The sequence below is a fragment of the Pimephales promelas genome, chromosome 2 (assembly GCF_988280905.1).
Source record: "Pimephales promelas chromosome 2, fPimPro1.hap1.1, whole genome shotgun sequence".
Taxonomy (NCBI): Eukaryota; Metazoa; Chordata; class Actinopteri; order Cypriniformes; family Leuciscidae; genus Pimephales; species Pimephales promelas.
In genome coordinates, this window is record NC_142770.1 from 51,875,476 (window position 1) to 51,880,475 (window position 5,000).

Genomic DNA, 5,000 nt, shown 5'->3' on the forward strand with positions numbered 1-5,000 from the left:
CTTAGTCGATTTTTCTCAATTTTTTTGGCACCAGAGCCGGACCCCGCCACGTGCGCCGGGCTCGTGCCCAGGAAAGATGCACCCTGCCTGGGGTGCACTTTTCAGAAAACCAGCCTGTCTTTTCCTGGAGGTCTCGTACTTCCAGAGCTCCGACGGGGCGTAGTCTGGATTTTATATGCCCACCCAGAGTGAGTCTGAGTGGGACTCACGACGGTCTGATCGCTGGTAGGGGTCCTCTGTGTTTGCCACCACCACGCTTCCCCCTCTCTCATACATCCCCGAAGGCCCGTTTTAGGACCGTCTTCGCTCCAGGCGGAGCTCCAGGGGTGGCGGGCGAATCTGAATCTGGCCCAGGACGGGCCACCCTCCCTGGGCTGGCCAGGGAGGTCTGAGGGCATGGAGCTTTGGAACCACACCACGTTATTGGACTCTGTCTATTTTTTCCCCCAAACTTTGGCACCAGAGCCGGACCACCACACCATGTGCGCTGGGCTCGTGCCCAGGAAAAGATGCACCCTGCCTGGGGTGCACTTTTCAGAAAACCAGCCTGTCTTTTCCTGGAGGTCTCGTAACTTCCAGAGCTCCAGCGCGGCGTAATCTGGATTTTTACATGCCCACCCAGAGTGACTCTGAGTGGGACTCACGACGGTCTGATCGCTGGTAGGGGGTCCTCTGTGTTTGCCACCACCACGCTTCCCCTCTCTCATACATCCCCGAAGGCCCGTTTTAGGACCGTCTTCGCTCCAGGCGGAGCTCCAGGGGTGGCGGGCGAATCTGAATCTGGCCCAGGACGGGCCACCCTCCCTGGGCTGGCCAGGGAGGTCTGAGGGCATGGAGGTTTGGAGCCACCGCACATTTTTTGTACTTTGTCGTTTTTCGAGATCTGGGCTTCAGAGTCGAGCCCAGGCTCCGTTTCAAGGTGGGCATTGGGCTTCGTTCTTGCCCAGGAGACCCGCACCCTGCCTGGGATGCACTTTTCAGAGAAACCGGGCCGCCTTTTCCTGGAGGTTCTCGTGTTTTTCAGAGCTCCACCACAGCAGAGATTGAATCCTCTTCCCCAGCCAGAGTGCACCCTCTCTGGCTTGGGTGAGTGCCTTGAGTGCCCTGGAGGTCCGAACCAACAGCACGTTTATGGACTTTGTCTATTTTTCCAAATTCGACTCCAGAGTCAAGCCGGCCAAGGGGCTCTCTGAAGGCCCCTCTCTCCCTCCCTCATCCTCTACAAGAGCCCCATGGTCCGTTTTAGGACCGTCTTCGCTCCAGGCGGAGCTCCAGGGGTGGCGGGGGAAATCTGAGTCTGGCCCAGGACGGGCCACCCTCCCTGGGCTGGCCAGGGAGGTCTGAGGGCATGGAGGTTTGGAGCCACCGCACCTTTTTGTACTTTGTCGTTTTTCGAGATCTGGGCTTCAGAGTCGAGCCCAGGCTCCGTTTCAAGGTGGGCATTGGGCTTCGTTCTTGCCCAGGAGACCCGCACCCTGCCTGGGATGCACTTTTCAGAGAAACCGGGCCGTCTTTTCCCTGGAGGTTTTCGTGTTTTTCAGAGCTCCACCACAGCAGAGATTGAATCTGCTTCCCCAGCCAGAGTGCACCCTCTCTGGCTTGGGTGAGTGGTGCCTTGAGTGGCCAGGGCCAACATCACCCACGGGCATCGGGCTTTATTCGTGCCCATGAGACCCGCACCCTGCCTGGGATGCACTTTTCAGAGAAACCGGGCCGTCTTTTCCTGGAGGTTTCGCGTTTTTCCAGAGCTCCACCACAGCAGAGATTGAATCTGCTTCCCCAGCCAGAGTGCACCCTCTCTGGCTTGGGTGAGTGCCTTGAGTGGCCAGGGCCAACATCACCCACGGGGCATCGGGCTTTATTCGTGCCCAGGAGACCCGCACCCTGCCTGGGATGCACTTTTCAGAGAAATCGGGCCGTCTTTTCCTGGAGGTTTCGCGTTTTTCCAGAGCTCCACCACAGCAGAGATTGAATCTGCTTCCCCAGCCAGAGTGCACCCTCTCTGGCTTGGGTGAGTGCCTTGAGTGGCCAGGGCCAACATCACCCACGGGCATCGGGCTTTATTCGTGCCCATGAGACCCGCACCCTGCCTGGGATGCACTTTTCAGAGAAATCGGGCCGTCTTTTCCTGGAGGTTTCGCGTTTTTCCAGAGCTCCACCACAGCAGAGATTGAATCTGCTTCCCCAGCCAGAGTGCACCCTCTCTGGCTTGGGTGAGTGCCTTGAGTGGCCAGGGCCAAAATCACCCACGGGGCATCGGGCTTTATTCGTGCCCAGGAGACCCGCACCCTGCCTGGGATGCACTTTTCAGAGAAATCGGGCCGTCTTTTCCTGGAGGTTTCGCGTTTTTCCAGAGCTCCACCACAGCAGAGATTGAATCTGCTTCCCCAGCCAGAGTGCACCCTCTCTGGCTTGGGTGAGTGCCTTGAGTGGCCAGGGCCAACATCACCCACGGGGCATCGGGCTTTATTCGTGCCCAGGAGACCCGCACCCTGCCTGGGATGCAGATCGGTTTGTGTGAGTCCTGGTTGGGTGAGCGTTACCCTTCTACATCACCCCCAAGGCCCGTTTTAGGACCGTCTCGGCTCCGGGCGGACAGCCGGGGGGCAGGGGGCGAATCTGCCTCCGGCCCGGGTCGGAGCTCCCTCCCCGGGGCCGTGCGTGGAGACCCGTCGCGCCCGGAGCTCCCGTGCAACCCCACGTTTTGGACTTGGGTTTTGGAGCGAGCGAGCGGGGTCGAACCCCGGGGGCCGAGCCGCCACGGAGTCCCCGAGCCCCGGGGACGAAGCCCCGGGAGCGAGGTCCCTCCGTGGAGGCGCGAGCCCCCAGGGCCCGGCCGCCCGCCCGGGGAGGAGAGCGCACGCTCCCCTACCCCTCAAAACCCACGTGGCTGGTTGCAGCAGACCCTGTGCACCGGAGGTTCCTCCAGGAGCGCGGGGCTGGGTGCTCTAAGCCCAAGTCATACAGGCAACCATGCCTCCCCGGGACTCCCCCTGCGAGCGGCGGCTGTTTGAAGGACGGTAACCCCACTGCACGGGGCTTCAAACGACCGTAGCTCGCCGAAGGCGGCTCCGATCGACGCCAAATTTTTATGGGCTGGAGAACGGGACGAGACCTTTCGAATGAGACCGCCCCCAGCCCCGTGGGCCCCCGGGGGCCCGAGATACGGGCCCCCAAAGCGCCCCGGAAGCGGAAAAACGCAAATATCTCGCCGAAAACTCGACGTGCCCGGCCGAGGCCGGGCTCATTCGAACCGTCTCGCCGAGCTGAACGCGTCCATATGCGTTTCGTCGTTTTTGGTCGAGTATTCGCGGAGATATCGGCCGAAAACCCTCGGCCGCGCTCTGAAATGGCGCCCGCCGATGACGTCACGATCCCGGGAGAAAATCGCCCGTATCTCCGCGACGCGAAGGCCCAGAGAGCTCAAATTTGGGTGGCGAGGTCCCACGGGGGCCCTCGCTCGAACCAGGGCGGCGGCGGGCCCCGGGGACGCCCCCTACCGGATCGCCGTTCGCCGGGACCCCCGACTTTGAACGGCTATAACTCGGGGACCCGGGCGAGTTGGACCTCGTGGGTGGGCTCTTTCGAAAGGCCCCGTCCGGCACTACGGTCGATTCGAGTTTGGGGAAGATTGGCCCAGGGGTTCGCGAGATATAAGCCAAAAAACGCCGCGCCTTTGACCGGGCCTAACTCCCTGACCCCGAGGCCCCCGGGGACGCGGGTGGCCTCTTTGGATAGGGCCCCTCGAGGCCTACGGAAGACCCGAGTTTGAAATTTTTTCGCCCGGCCGTCTTCGAGATATCGGCGAAAAACGGAATCTTCCCGTCCGGTGGGTGGGTGTGGGTGTCTCCGGGGGGCGGGGGGACTTCCAGGACCCCGGGGGGGGGGCCACCTGGCCGTGCCCGAGGACGGTGCACCTCCCTGGGTGTGCCGTCAGAGCCTCCGGGGCCCCGGAAGTCCCCGCCCGCTGCACGTTTTCGGACTTTGAGGGATTTTCGGGCCCGGAAAAGGGCCCCGAATTCGAACGCACGTAGCTCGGGGACCCGGGGGCCCAGAGACACCGGACTCGGGTCAAGTGTGGCGTCCCGGCGGGCCCCGCAAAGAGCCCGCCCCCGAGCTCCGGGGCCCCCGGGTCCCGGAGAAAAGGGGCCCGACGTGTCGGGGGGGCGCCCGGGAAGGAAAGGTCCCAGGGGCCCGGGGGAGGCGGGTTCCGAGAGGGCCCGTGGGGAGCCCCCGACACCCGAAAGGGCGAGCCGCTGGGACCTCCCCTCTCCGAGATACGGGCCGTTTTCTCCGAAAGTCGCCCGCGCGTAACGGGGCCCATCTCGGGACCGGGAGGTCCCAGCGGCTCGCGGCGGCGGGTGCGGGGCCCGCTCTCGGGGACCTTGCTCCTCCCGCCGTCCCGAGCCACGGGGACCTTCCGGTCCCGAGATACGGCCACTTCCTGTCCAGCTTTGACCGGGTGTAACTCGAAAAGTAAGCCGAGTTGGGGCTCCACACTCGGGGCTATTGGGGGCCTCTGGGAGGGCCCCACACGCCGGGTGTATGGGGCCCCAACTCGGCTTGGTTCCGGAGATATGGCCCTTTAAAGTTTCAACTTTGACCGGCTGTAACTCGAAAAGTGAGCCGAGTTGGGGCTCCACACTCGGGGGTATTGGGGGCCTCTAGGAGGGCCCCCCACGCCGGGTGTATGGGGCCCCAACTCGGCTTGGTTCCGGAGATATGGCCCTTTAAAGTTTCAACTTTGACCGGCTGTAACTCGAAAAGTGAGCCGAGTTGGGGCTCCACACTCGGGGGTATTGGGGGCCTCTAGGAGGGCCCCCCACGCCGGGTGTATGGGGCCCCAACTCGGCTTGGTTCCGGAGATATGGCCCTTTAAAGTTTCAACTTTGACCGGCTGTAACTCGAAAAGTAAGCCGAGTTGGGGCTCCACACTCGGGGGTATTGGGGGCCTCTAGGAGGGCCCCCCACGCCGGGTGTATGGGGCCCCAACTCGGCTT